Below are 15485 nucleotides of genomic sequence, written 5' to 3'. Positions count from 1 at the left end.
AATTTTTTCTCTTTTGGCTCTTCTAGTGACTTCCATGCCACACTCTGACGTTTTATTTTTGGTTCGTATTGAAAACACCACGTTTCATCACCAGTTACAATGGCTGACATGCTTGTCGGATTCCTTCGGGAGATTTTTAACATGTCTTTGCAATGCTGAACTCTCCAATCTTTTTGGTCGTCTGTCAGAGTATGTGGCACGAAGCGCGCACAGACCTTCCGTTTGCCTAAATCTTCGGTCAAAATTCGATAGACTGCTTTTCGGTATCTCAGTTTCCTCTTCGATGAGTCTCGCAGATACACAGCGGTCGCTTCGAAGAATTTCTTTGACTTTCTCGATGTTTTCTTCATTGCGAGTGGTTTTTGGCGGCGGTGCTCGGTCATCGTCTGCAAGGTCCTCACGACCATCACGGAATCGGCCAAACCAACGGAAAACCTGTGCACGGGACATGCATTCATTCCCGTACATATTTTTTAGCGTTTCGTACGTTTCTGCACCACTTTTACCCAATTTAAAACAGAATTTAATATTTGCTCTTTGTTCCATGTTGGTTTTTCGACCGACGTACACAAAGTGACTTTACATAAAATGTCAAACCACAGTGAAATATCAACCGAATTCGCTCAAATTTTGAGGTTAAGTAGATGAAGGGTAGAACATTTACCTACTATCATTCACTCATAGATGTTGCTGCGCTAAGATCTTTGATGGAACCAGTCTCATCGTATCTGGGACAGACTGTGTAGTTGGAGCCGACGCATGCCACGCTGTCGAGTGTTTCTGCAGCCAATGCGGCCCTGACCACCAGATTTGCCCCGCACGGAGTCGTTGTGGCGATATTCCTCGCGAGGCGAGGTCCGCGGGGTTCTCTTTACTCGAGACGTGATGCCATTTCGAATGAGATAATTCTTGAATGAAGGCGACGCGGTTCCGAACGAAATCTTTCCAGCGTGACGGATGACTCTTTATCCAGGCGAGCGCAACGGTCGAATCAGTTCATAAGTGAATGGATGCGTGAGGAATATCGAGTATTTTACAAATTTTCTGCACATGACGGACGAATAATACGGCCGTGGATAACTCGAGTCGCGGAACTAACATGCGTTTGAGAGGAGCTACCTCTGTTTTCGCCGAGACAAGACATACGTGCACAACATCAAGGTCGTTAAAAACTCGGAAATACACAGCTGCCGCGAGTGCACATTGGGAGGCGTCAGCGAACCCGTGAATCTCGATAGCCAGATTCGAAGTAGTCGTTCCGAAGCAATGGGGGTTTGAGATAGCTGCGACGTCTTGGAATTGGAATATGATATTTTACCATCGAGAGTTGTGTGGCTCAGGTAGCTCGTCATCACATTCAAGGCGGATAGCCCAGAGTTCCTGCATGAATATTTTTGCCCTAATAATGACTGGTGTGATCCACCCAAGTAGATTGAACATTCTCGCGATAGACGAAAGCACGTAGCGTTTCGTTAAGTTCCTGCTTGAGTTGATGGTCGTCGGTAGAGAGAATATGAATTTATCGTGCTGTTTTTCCCATGATATTCCGAGCGTATTGTATATCGTGTTGTCGTTGACCGGTAGCAATGATGTCAGGTTTTGGTCGCGATCCGGGACGTCGGCGAGGAGAGTCGCGTCGTTTGCGATCCATTTGCGAAGATGGAAACCGCCCGTCCTGAGAGCCTCCCGCAATTGCTGGATTTGAGCTTTAGCATGTGAGACATCAGATGCGCCGGACAGAATGTCGTCGACGTATGTGTCGTGACGCAAGATTTGTGCAGCGAGCGGCTGCTTATCTTCGACTTCCATGCAAAGTTGATGTAGACATCGGAGCACGAGATATGAGATGCATGCGAGACCGTATGTGAAAGTACATAGATAATATTCGCGAGGACGGTCGTTCGGTGAGGTTCGCCATAGGATCTTTTGAAGCGGCCAGTCATCCTCGTGAACTCGAATTTGGCGATACATTTTCTCGACATCTGCCGCGAACACGAATTGATGTCGCCTCCATCGAATAATGATGTCCGCGATTTCCGTTTGCAATTTCGAACCAACATGTAGATAGTCATTTAACGAGAAACCGAGGTTCGTCTTTTGAGATCCGTTAAACACGATGCGTAGTTTTGACGTTGAGCTTGTTTTTCGGACGACGCCATGATGCGGAAGAAGAAATTCACGAGATTGAACGCGATCATTTTCGGGGATGAAACGCATTTGATCGAATTCCTGATATTCACGAAGAAAGTCAGTGTACGCGGTTTTAAGAGACGGACTCGACGCGAATTGTTTTTCAATACGGAGTAATGTCTTGAGTGCGTAAGTTCTAGAGTTGCCGAAGTCGCTAATTTGAGTTTTCGGAGGAAGTCGAACTACGAATCGTCCATGATTATCGCACGAGTGAGTTGCTTCAAAATGTTGCTCACATACTGATTCGTCCGTCGTGAGTGACGCAGGAGCTTGCGGCAATACTTCTTGTTTCCAAAACTGTTGAAGAAAATCAAGAAGTTCGGAGTCGACTGCACATTGCAGTCCAATAGCGGAGGTACTCGCTGAAATGATCCTCTGTTGATCGTCCTGCGCGAGCGGCCCTGATAGAACCCATCCGAATGCTGTTCGCTGCACGATGGGTTCTCCGTAATTTCCTCGACTGATGCCTTCCTCGAGAATTTTTGCATAGATGCTCGTTCCGAGAATGACATCAATTTTGCCGGGCGTCGCGAAGTTCGGGTCGGCAAGCTGAAGACCGTAAAGGTGAGGCCATTGATATGGTTCGACATGAGCAGCAGGAAGATACGAGGTTAATTTCGGTAGGATGAGAGCGTCAATGTCGAACGAAATATCTGAGTTTATCCTTGAGATGATTGTGAGAGAGGCGATGCCGTTAGAGACACTCGATCGCTGAGCGCCGATTCCAAGGATCGGAATAGACGCGCTTCGACGCGGGAGTTTCATTAATTGCACAACAGATTCTGAAACAAACGAGACTTCCGATCCCTGATCAAGAAATGCGAACTGGATGACAGTCTCCGGCGCGAGACATAACGTTAACGAAAGCGGTAGCCAACAGTACGGGTGAACGTCTTACAACTTGCGATGTCGATGTTAAAGAGCCTGAGGTTCCCGAGCCGGAATCCGCATCTAATCCGAAAGAAATTGCCTGAGTGATAATCGTCAAGTGGTAATCGACGGACTTGATGGCTGCCTCCCATAGTCCGCCGAAGTGAGGAGCGCCAGGAGGATTGAAGCGCCACCGCGTGCCCTTGCTGGCTAGTTGGTCCGCTGCAACCCTGGTCGTCCCGCAGTCGCTGTACAGCTCAAGACAAGAGCCACGCCGAGCAGTGAACCGCCGGAAAGCCGCCAGGAACGTGCTCGAAGAATAATCCGAAAAGACCTCAAGATGTACGGCCCTGGTCACGAAGCACACGAAAACAGCGATGAACGCCTTCGACGCAGAGTTCACTCGCCCTCGAGTCGAGCGGAGCAGAACAGGCCCTGCATAGTCCACTCCCGTCCTGAGGAAGGGCCGGCAAGGCAAGACCCGGTAGGCAACTCATCTGAGGTTGCGGCGCTGCCGCCCGCCATGGCACATAAGGGGGCAGCAATAGACGTGCTCCTTCACCAGGACGTCGACCCTGGGGAACCCAGTACCGTCTTCAGATGGTGGCCAGCACGAGTTGGACCCCGCCATGCATCATGCGTCTGTGAGCAGCGTCAATCACCAGCCGGGTGAAGTGCGAGCGCGGAGGCAGAATAACCGGATAGCGCTCATCATAGCAGAGGAGCGTGTGTTTTAGGCGGCCACCCACCCGCAAAACTCCCTTCACGTCCTTGAAGGGAGTGAGGCGCAGAAGGGAGCTACGCCTCGGAAGCTGCTGCCCGCAGGTGACAGCTCCGAACTCGCTCTCAAAAGCCATCGCCTGCACATGACGAATCCACAGCAACTCCGCATGTCGCAGCTCCTCCTGTCAGGACGGGCGATGGTGAAATGTCCCGAAAACACCCGAGCCAATGTCTCATCCAGGATGTCACTCGTAGCAGTCTCGTCATAGATGAAACCCTTAAGAGAACAGGGCTCTCCTCCGTCTCCAATCGGGCGATATGGACGACCACACGACGCTCCGGCACCTCCAACTTCTCACTAGTGATAGGAAGTGAGGGCCATCGTCGAGTGATAAGGGAATCCGGACCGTTCAACCAAAGCGAGTGAGAGATGAACTCGCTAGGTGCTATGCCTCTAGAGGCGCAGTCAGCAAGATTGCACTTTCCCGGCACGTAGCGCCACTCAGCATCGGGGAGGAGAGCCTGGATCTCAGCCACTCTGTTGGCCACGAAGGTGGTTCAGCTCCGCGGGTGACTTCGGATCCAACTTAAGGCCACTGTTGAATCCGACCACAGCGAAAGGACGCAGCTTACAAATGGAAACGGCATGAGACGCAAATCTTACAAGTAGGGTAGCGGCGCACAACTCCAGCCTCGGCAAGGACACCTGTCGGAGAGTAGCTACCCTCGTCCGGGCACACAGCAACGAGACCCTGACGTCGTTATCCAGGGCGGTCCTCAAATAGAGCACCGCTGCGTACGCCAGCTCAGAGGCGTCGGCAAATTCGTGGAGCTCCGCTTCGCTACCCGGGCGATCGAGCCCGTTCCAGCGCGGCAGACTTACTTGCCGCAGGAGGGGGAGCTCCTCGTAAAAAGTCCTCCAAGCGCTGACATCCTCGTCCGGCAAAGGAGAGCCCCAACTAATGCGCAGGCACCAGGTTGCTTTTATTAGGCACTTCGCCCGTATAGTCACGGGCGCCATCCATCCCAAAGGGTCAAAAAGCTGAGCGGCTTGAGAGAGAACGCCCCGCCTGGTCATGGCGCTCTCTCCCAACGAGCGGATGGTGAAAGAGAATTCGTTAACGAGCGGTCTCCACATCAGTCCGAGGCTGGCGTGGCTGAATTCTCGCGTAAGCAGCTCGAACTGCTCACCGTCAGCTCGGTAATTGAACGGGATACCGGCCCAAATAAATTCGCTATTGGCGATCCACTTCCTCAACGGGAAGCCTCCAGCTCGACAAACATTCTCGAGCTGTTGCCGTAGAGCTAGAGCAGTAGGAATCGACGGGGCCCCTGTGAGGATATTGTCCATGTAGACATCCTCTCGCAACACACGAGCCCCAAGCGGAAACCTCGTCTCTTCATCAGTGGCCAGCTGTTGTAACTTGCGGATAGCGAGGAATGGCGCGGACGCTAGGCCGTAAGTAACGCTGTGCAACCGATACGCTTTCACCTCACCATCGGCACACCACAAAATCCTCTGAAGGCCGCGATCGTCCGAATGCAGCAGAATCTGACGATATATTTTCTCGATGTCCGTAGTGAAAACATACCGGTGCCGTCACCAAGCAAGCAGCACATCAGCGAGCTTCGGCAGAAGGTTAGGTCCGACCCTGAGGAAATCGTTCAATGCGTAACCGTCACTTGTGCGATGCGACCCATCGAACACCACGCGCAGCTTTTTAGTGCCTCCGGACTCGCGAAAAACGCCATGATGCGGCAGGAAACATCGCTTGTTGTGTCCTTGACGCTCGAGAGGGAGAGCCGTGCCCATGTGGCCAAGAGACTCGTATTCGCGCATGAAGTCCTCGTATTTTCTTCCGAAAGTAGGCTCGTGAGCGAAACGTCTCTCCATGGCGAAAAGAGAACGCTCCGCCTGACGACGTGTGTCGCCCAAATTAGAAACGTTGTTGGCGAGAGGCAGCCGGACGACGTATCGTCCTCCAAGTTCCCTAGAGTGAGTGACCTCGAAGTGCTCCAGACAAGACTTTTCCTCGGCGGTGAAGGGAGCCGTATTCTGCGGAACCTCCTCCAACTCCTAGAACTGACGCACGCGGGCGGACAGCTCGTCATCGACCGAGCACTGTAGCGCGGAGACGGAGGAGCGGGAGGCAGTGCCGCTCTCCTCGATCACGACCCAGCCGAGACGTGTGCGGAGTGCGACCAGCTCCACGGGTCCTCCCTTTCGCATACGGTCGAGGATCAACTCTGAGAAGGCTTCCGCACCGAGAATTAAATCAATTGCGCCTTGATTCAAGTAATCTGGATCCGCTAAATCGAGGTCGCGAAGATGTGGCCACGATTTGCCTGAAACGCAATATCGCTGGCCATAAGAAGTCAATCGTGGTAGTACGTAGGCTTGCGCTTGCAGAACTGGAATCCCGAAACGCGAAATGACCGACACGCACACTCGCCCGCGAGTTGAGCCAGAACTCACTCCTCCAATTCCGGTGATGGAGAGTGTCGAGGAAGTCCGCGGCAACCTCAAGCGCTGAGCAAACGCCTCGCTGATCAGTGAGGTCTCGGAGCCGGGGTCAAGAAGCGCCCGCGCCACAACATGATCCCCGAGATGTCCCACGACTTTGACGTGCGCGGTGGCGAGCAACCGTTCGCTGAGCTCTCCGAACGGACGACAAGCTGCGAGAGCCGAAATGCTCGCGTTCGCCTCTCCGCGCTCCGTGCCTGCGGACTCGAACGCGTCATGCATTGCGCTATGATGCCTGTCGCCGCATCGAACGCATGATTTTGATGAGTTGCACGCGCTGACGGGATGCCTACCCAGGCAGTTCAAGCACAGGCTGTGCTTCTCGATTGCATTCCTACGCTCTACGGCTGACCGCGACTTAAATTTGTCACAAAATAAAACGTAGTGCGACTTGGGGCACAGTGGGCACCGTCCGCTGGGAAGATTCCTGCGAGTTGGCGTGCAACGCTCTTGTCACCCGGCCCGACCCGTCTTGTTTCGAAGCGCTCGAATCGATCCTACTCGCGCACAAGGCGTGTAGAGTGCGCAACTTACGCTCCAGGAAATTGAAAAGCTGATCATAAGACGAAGGATCAGAAGAGCCTCTAACATGGTTCTCCAACTCACGTCTGGTCTTTGCTTCCAGCATCTCCACTACCAGGTACACGAAGAGATCGGAGCAGTCCGAAATCGGTCTTCCGACGCCCTCCAGGGAGCTCACGAAGTTCATCATACCGTGGAAGACCTTACGAAGATCGGCGGCAGACTCCGACTTCATCTTCGGCTGAGAGGTGAAAGCGCTGAAGAATGCAGTCACCAGCACCCGCTTGTTTTCGTAGTGATTGGTGAGGATCGTCCAAGCTCGGGAAAAGTTGTCACCGACCACTGGGAGACTGCGTATCAGTTGCTCAGCGTCACTCTGATGCTCATTTTGCAGCTTTTCTATTTCTGAAATAGCTCCGTCGGCAATGACCATTGAACGGAAGAGATCGCGAAAAGCAGGCCAATCCTTTGATCTGCCGGAAAATTGCGGAAGCGGGATGCGAGGCAAAGATGATCTGGAGCACGAACCTCTGTCGGACAACTGCGAGGCTCAACTGCAGCCGTCTTCTTAATCGAGAGAGATTGCTCGACTTCGATTAACGAGGCACGCTGCTGCAAGTAGATATCTTCCACTTTTCTAATAGTGTTGCACCGTATGTAGTCATGATGCAGCAGCTCTGAGTGGAATTTCGATCGCAACAGATCATGGTGTTCCTCGAATTTTTCCCACTTCCTATCCAGAAGACTAATGGTTGATTGCACTAACGCCGAGGTAATCTTCGCCGCACCAGCCTTCCTCAACCCTTGTCGTTCGTGCGAGCAATACGATCGCAAAGCTCCGACTGAGCGCTGATGAGCGACTCCATCGTTAGCGTCCGAAGAAACCAGGATAAGTCAAACAAGCACTTCACTACAGCTACCGGAGCGCAAGCAACGCAGGCTCGAAGGACCAAATGTTCTTACCGAAAGTGCAAATTGTAAAAGAAGGAGTAAAGGGAGACGATTGAATGCCGTCACTTTACAACAGAACTGCAGTTTAATGAAAGAAAGAGTTTAAATGTCGCCCGACAATTTTTCCACGGAATTGCGCTATTACAAGAAGTGATATGAGAAGTCTCGCCGAACGTCGAGGAAGAACAGCGTATATATCTCGTCTTCTAGCATCTTCGATGTCTTGTCGAACTTTCTCCCGATAGACACAGGACTCAGGCCCGTGTATAAGAAGCCGAGACTATGTATCGATAACATACAATCAAACTCAATGTTCGCGATTTTTCTATACGGGAATATCAATACATAATATCGAAGACAAGATGTAGGTTTAAATTCTAAGCGAGATCACGTTAATACAATAAAGCTTATAGAGCCCAGATATAAACAATTTTAGCAAGCGGATGAAATTGAAATTCGTCGATTCCCTTTCTTTTCCGTAAATTCCTTCCTCCCAAACTTCTTCTTCAGAACCATTTTCATAAATAGTCTCTATAGTATTTGCTCTTTCTATCGCTGCCTCTAAAGACACTGTCCCCTCAAGTTGCAATAAACGCTTTGTATTTTCGCTCGCTAGTCCCACAATAAATTGCGCACAAACTATCTTTGTTCTCATTTCTTTTCCGCTTTCGGGATAAGCTAAACGCGCTAATCGCTCTATTTCCGATCCGTAAGACGTAATTTCTTCCCCAAATTTTTATTTTCTATTAATAAACTGCGTATAGAAATTTTGAAAAAGCCCCTGTTTGTCCGAAACGTAACTCTAACCTAGCACATAATTGTGCATGATTAAAATTTTCCTCCATACCCTCTAAAACCGTCCGAGCTTTTCCTCGCAAATTTGCCGCGAGATTTATCGTTTTAAAATTCTCATCCCAATTATTCGCCCGTGCGATCAATTCATACTGGCAAAGATATTCGCGTAAAGACACGGTTCCGTCAAAAATATCGGTTTTGATTTGCCCGGTTATTAAAGAAATTGAAAGCGACTGGCCTGTCATATTCTGCCGTTGCGCCTCCAGCTCCTCCACTAAATGCAGCCGCGCCTCCCTCATCGCTCGGATCTCTTGGAGCGCATCCTGTAACACCGTCACCTCCGACGTTCCGGAGCTTGCCGCCTCCGTCCCCGTCGCTTCCGACTCATTTGAACGAACATGCTTCCGTCGGCTAGGAACCGCATGACCTCTTGCTTCGGTTATCATTCTGTATCCTCACTTTCTCTCACTGTCACTCTTACTCGCGATGCGCGTCGCGATACGATCCCGAACATCTCGCGTTCCTAACCCGGACGTCTCGCGATTTTTATCCCGAATACTCTGTGATTCGATCCCGGATCAGCCCCCGAAATGTTGCGCGTGTCCGTCTCGCACGTACCGGGTCCGCGAAATGAACTGACAGGATTAGAGGAAAAGAAGTACTCCGTTTTACTTCCAATATGTACAGACTCACGAACATCCTCTCGTCTTAACAATATTAAAAAGAAACGTCTAAGTCACGTCTGCTCGCAGCTGTCACGGCTCGTAACAGACTCTGCTGCTGTTGTTTTCCAACAAATTCCCGTCATCCAGACAAACATCCTTCAACTATCAAAATCCATATGCCTAAGGCTCGCTGACAACGGACGCTGCCACACTCCTTGTGGCTCGTACACAACAATATAAATAGTGTAACACATTTAATATTAATTTTAGAAATATAGATTGTCATTACATAATTATAAAATGTACCATCGCAATTATTAGAAGATTGAAATGTAAAATCTATTACAACTTTTGTTTTAATGCATCCTGGGTACGTCAAGTGTTTTTTGTCAAAATCTGAATTTTATGTTCCATTGTTTTATTATTTTTAATTTTATTTGCTTTCGTTGCTTTGTTTTTTATATTTTGTACAACATATTTTTGCATTATCAGTTGGCGTAACTTTTTAATTTCATTACTTTTTTTAAAAAGATTAAAAAGTAACATTTTTTAATACAAACTTGCATTAATAATTTTTCCTGAATATTTTTTTCCATGCAACGAAATAATTTTTGTGAAGTTAAAATACAACATCCCATATTATTTTTTAGCCTTTATTTTTTATAACATTTTTAGAAATCTATATTTGCGGAAGAAACGCTGCAACACGTGTACTTTGGGTTTTTTTCTTTTTTTTAAAGTAATATATATTTCTTGACGGTGAGAAAGCTTTTTCTTTTTTTTTGACGAGAAGGAAATCCATCATGGATACTCCAGATCCTCGAGGAAGGTCCTGGGGTTATGCCGGATAAAACCTCCCCAGGTGGTGCTGCGAAGGGACTTCCTTGGAGCCCCGAGTCCAGACGGGTATACCGTCGTCTTTCTCCGAGAGGTGGAGAAAGAGGGGAGGCGAGCCGAAGCTCCTTCTCGACCGCTGCTCCCCCTCCATCCCTCCGCCCCGTCTATGGTGCTGGGAAGGGAAGCCGGCCAAAGTCCGCTTCAACCACCGTTCCCAGCAGACGGAGCGCCGTTATTGTGTTGTTGTGCTACTAGGTGGACCACTGACGGTGAGAAATCTGTTCCTACTTTTGTATGACATTGTACTATATCATTATCCACATTACTATATCATTATCCATATTTTACATTTTACCATTATATTTAATAAACAATAAAATATAATGAACAAATTGAATTTAGTATTGTAACAATATAGGCATACAAAATTCAAAATAATGACAGGTCCACAGAGGACCTGTAGTTTATTACTCTATTACGCAGAAAAAAATTAGTTTATAACTTCTCAAAATGATATGTTCTCATGTATAAATAATAATATATCATCTGCTAAGAATATTTTTGTTTTGAATTATTTAAATTGTCATTATTGATACAAGTATTGCAATTACTTGCATTGATATTAATGTAATCAATGTAAAGTTAAAAATCTTCTAAGAAGATTGTATATTCTTTCTTATATATGATAATATTTTATTTTATTTCAAAACCTACTTTTTTTCTATGTTATATCTAAAGACTACAAAAATGTAAAGAATAATTTTAACAAATTAGAATTTATATATTTCATCAATAAATGTGTGTTTACTAATTGCAAAATAAATTGCACATAGATATATATATTAATATTTAGTAACGGCTGAAAACTCACAGAAAAAGCCAAGTCTCGTCGTCTTCATAGATAGAATATTGTGAAACGTATTCCAAGGGATAGAACAGAATTTGTCGGTACGCATGATCATATGCTGCAAATAAATTGTTAAATTGTGAAAAAGGCCATGTCTAATAATATAAATTAAAAATAGCATTTAAGAAGAACAGCGGTTAAATTTTAAACGAAATTAATTGTTTTAATACGAACTTGACTCACCAGCTACGTTTAGTACTATAAATCTCTTCTATTTATCTTAATTATTCGATTTTAAAGAAATTTTTACCTGCGTGGTTTTATCTGTTCAGTCAGTTTATAGTACAAACTTCTGCGATGGTCGCCACCTTGTCGTGGTGCAGAAGCTTGATGGCCACAATGATCCAAGGGGATGGACTCGACTTGGAATCTTAGGATTCCAAGTTCGAGGGTGAACCGAGGAGAGTGGCTACTAAGAGCGACTAATACATGCTCCGAGATGAGCAGCTGCCTCTCGAGGCATTAAGGGACTGGAGGGCTGCTTTCGAGCGGCATGAAGGGACCCTTCATCGCGGGCGTTTGGGCTCGTCAGCTTCGCCTTATGGAGGCATCCAAACAAAGGGAAGGAAACCCATAATAAAACCCGTGGCGAGGGGGCCCGTTAGCCTATTTTCCAGGCACTCAACGATGGGATGGAAAACCCATTATAAAAAACCCGGGTATCGGACTCGTTAGTCTGGGAGGTTGCCAGACAACCCGACGAGAGGAAGGAAAACCCATTGTAAAAAACCCGGGTTAGTGGGCTCGTCAGCCTTGAGCAACCTATTTCGGAGATTGGAAACTCCGTTATCAAACCCGGGCGAGGGCTCGAGAGCTTGACTTCGTGGACAAGCAATCTATGTGAAGGGGAGGAAGAACCTCAATATAAAATCCGGGCGATCGGGCTTGTTAGTCTGGAAGGTTGCCAGACAATACGACGAGGGGAAAGACATCCACTGGAAAAACCCGGGCTAGTGGGCTCATTAGCCTCATGACAACCTATTCCGGAGAGGAAACTCCGATATCAAACCCGGGCGAGGGTTCGAGAGCTTGACTTCGTGGGCAAGCGACCGAAGTGAAGGGGAAGAAGAACCCCAATATGAAACGCGGGCGATCGGGCTCGCTAGTTTAGTGATACCAGACACCAGAACGAGGGGAAGGAGAACTCAGTAGAAAAACCCGGGTGATCTGACCTGTTAGTCTGTCGGTGCCAGACATCCGAACGAGGGGAGGAACCCAAAATAAAAATCCGGGGGGTCGGACTCGTTAGCCTAGTGAGGCAGTCGACCATGGTATGGATGAATGGAATCCTCTCAGCGGTTCTCGTGTGGTTTAATTCCTCCACATGGGAGTGGCTGAGAGGCAACGCCCGGTGGAGCGCGCCGCGGACCCCGTGGGTCCTAGTTCTGTCGTCGAATCGGACGCCTTCTGGTTTCTGGGGGCGGCAGATAGTCGGCAACGGGGCGCGAGCGCTGTCGTGTACCCCCTGCTCCGTTAGGCCACTGCTTTTGATGGCTAGGGGGACCTTCGGATGCCGGGGACGGAGGATAGTCGGTAACGGTGGGCGAGCGCTGTAGTGCACCCACTGATTCGTTAGGCCGAAGTCCTACGACATCCGGGGGGTTTGCTCGACGGTGGGAGCAGGGGTGCTCTCGGAGAACGGTGCGGGCTCTACGAGGATGTAGGATGGCGTCGCCATCCAGAATAAATGTGTGTGTAGGGGGGAGGGGTTCCGGAGGGGGCTGGCGACAGCGCTGATCCTCGAAGGAATGGGGCTGGGGTGATAGCGGCTGGGGACGTCCCCGCTCCAGTGCCGGAGAGGATATGTACGTCGAATGAACCAGCTTAGGTCGCCTCCGAAGAAGGGTTTTTCTGGGTGCCGGGTGGACATTCCTTGAGGAAACTTGGGGGATGCACTCATCGGTGTCCCAGTTTCATCTTCACAGAGGGACCGGAGAGCTGCGAATGGGTGTATGGGTCGTGGAGGCATACTACCGTTGGGAGTCGGTGCCTCAGTGACACGCCCTGGATGCCGGTCGGACGGGCCATCTGGACCGTTGCCCGCCGGGACGGTGGCCTGGAAGGCTGGCTGAAAGGTGGGGTTGCATGGTTGCGGCGGCGGTGATGGAGCCTCCCGGATGTGCCATCGCTGGACTGGAAGACTCCCGCAGTTGGAGAGCTTTGCCTGACCCTGCGCCTTGGACGGTCCAGTAGGTGGTATATACGGTCACATGATACCGCATCTAAAAGCAGTCTGTTTGGTACGCCGGAAGGCGTGTTTTGATGGCGCATGGGTTGCGTGCGGGATGGACACGGTCCACCCTCAGGCAATCTTCAGCGCTATACCCAGTGTTCAGGAAGCCTGGAGCACACACCCGGGGGTTGTCCATCTGAGGGGGGAACTCTGGTGCTCGGTGGCTGGAGATAGTCGGCAACAGGGAACCCGCGGGGAGAGGGCGACCTACTTTGTTAGGCGAAGAGCGTCGAGCATCGGGGCACTCGAAAGGGATGGCCGTTGGTTGTGCCGGGTTACTGGTCATTAGGTGGGGAAGGGGATCACAAGAGAGTACCCTTTTTTTCTCCCCCGTGGACACCACCGTGCCGTGGTGGGGGAGCTTGCGTGTCTTGATGACGTACAGGGCTGTACCGGCGGGGGTTTCGACCCCTGGCAGGTCCTACCATGCTGGAGTTATCTGTACGGAGGGACGACCCACAATCCGACGTGAACCCTGATTATCACGGGTCCTCCTCTGAGCGTGTGCGCCGGAGAGACCGCTCCCGCCGGGGAGTGTGTAATACAGGCCCTGCGGGTCTGAAGAAAGGGCAGCCGTGCACCGAGGGACAAACCCCGGCCAACATCTGCCGGAAGGACGATCCCTACCAGGGGACTCGTCTGGTAGGCTCCCGGAGCAAGAAGGAGCGGCCACCCAACGGGGGAGTTGAACCCCCGCTTAGTGACGGGAAGCACACCTCCTACCGAGAAGGGAGTGAGGCCAGCTCGTCGGGCAAGGAGGAGACTGTGGCCAACGAGGGAAAGGGAATGGTCAAAGGGATAGGGACTGAGACCTCAACCCCGACGCGTAGACTCAACAGACCGGGCCCTTTTAGTAGTAAGAGGGATACGCGGACTGAGGGGGATTGCGCGAGCGCGGACGCGAGTAGGGGGGAAAGAGGACCACCAGAAAACCGGTGGTCCTATCTGATGCCGTCTTAAGTTGGAATTCCAGGATTCAAGTTCGAATCAACGACAATGAGAGGGACCCCAAAACGGGGAAATTCCTGAAGAAACCCACGACCACTGTGGGTACCAAGGACCCGAGCCAGATGGAGAAACCGGCAACAAAGGCTGACACGGCTATCATCAGCACTGCTGGTGATGCTGTGACAGCCGGGGGGGCTACATCGGGTCTTGGGTCCGAAAAAAGGAAGGAGGAGTCCAGCGGGGGCTCATGTTCCTCAATCAAGAGGGAGGTAAGGAAGCGCGCCAGTGTTCAGATCAGGCCAAAGGACCCCAGGGGAAGGAAGGCCACTACTGGGGCTGGAGTTGGACTCCGTGAGAAGAGGGAGACTGAGGCCATCCGCAAAAAGGTGGTGGCGGAGAAGAAGTTAGAAAGGGAGATGGAGAACCTCCTCAGCGCGGGGATGATGCGTATCTTGAACGATAAGCGCCCCGCTGAGGAGATTTTTAAAGACCCCGCAACAAAGGGGCTTCTGAAGGTGGCTGGGTCGGCGGAACTGGCCTCGGAGGTTTGTCGCGCACTTGGCGTGATTCGACTGGTAGCACATAGGTCCAAAACCCTGAAGGGGACCTATGTGGCGCTGTTGGGCCGTACCGTGACTGCCTCCGAGACAGTTCTGTCGACCCTTATAGCGAGGGTCGCGGCGCACGATGGAAAGGAAGATAGGGATGCGACCGGGATCTGGAGGAAGATGAAGGAGCTGAGAGTGGTGAAGGTGAAGAACAGGGAGCTGGAGGAGAAGCTAGGTGCGGCTACGGCGGCTGCGAGCTGTTCCGTCCCTGCCTCCGCTCACACGACGACAGCACAGAGGAGGACGTACGCCGACGTGGTATCAGGCGATGGCTCCTCGGCGAGTGAAAGGAAGGGGACACTAGTATCCGGACGCAGGAAAACGAAGCGGAAGAGGAGGAAGGTCGTGAAGTCCCCCATCCGGGAGGACTCCACGTCAGTGGAGGAAATGGAGGTGGACGGGGTCAAAGTCTATAATGACAACCTTGATTTCTTCAGGGGAGGTGAGGCTACTGCCCCGATGCCTTCGGTCCGTAGACCGGAGGTACTGGGGCAGAGAAAGGAACGGGAGGATTCCCTGTTAATTAGTGGACTGGACGCGGGGGCCAGGGAGATATACTAGGAATGGACGAGGAGGCTGTTGGAGTGCGTGGAGGAGAGGGAGCCTTTCGACCCGGAGAGTGAGGAGCACGCTCGCCCCACGCAGGAGATGAAGAGTCTTACGCTAATGAGAAAGGGCCTCATAGAAGACAGGCCAAAGGGCAGGTCTTCGG

Source organism: Harpegnathos saltator, unplaced genomic scaffold (genome assembly GCF_003227715.2).
Source record: "Harpegnathos saltator strain DR-91 unplaced genomic scaffold, Hsal_v8.6 scaffold505, whole genome shotgun sequence".
In the NCBI taxonomy this organism is placed as follows: domain Eukaryota; kingdom Metazoa; phylum Arthropoda; class Insecta; order Hymenoptera; family Formicidae; genus Harpegnathos; species Harpegnathos saltator.
Note: the sequence above shows the minus strand (reverse complement) of the source record.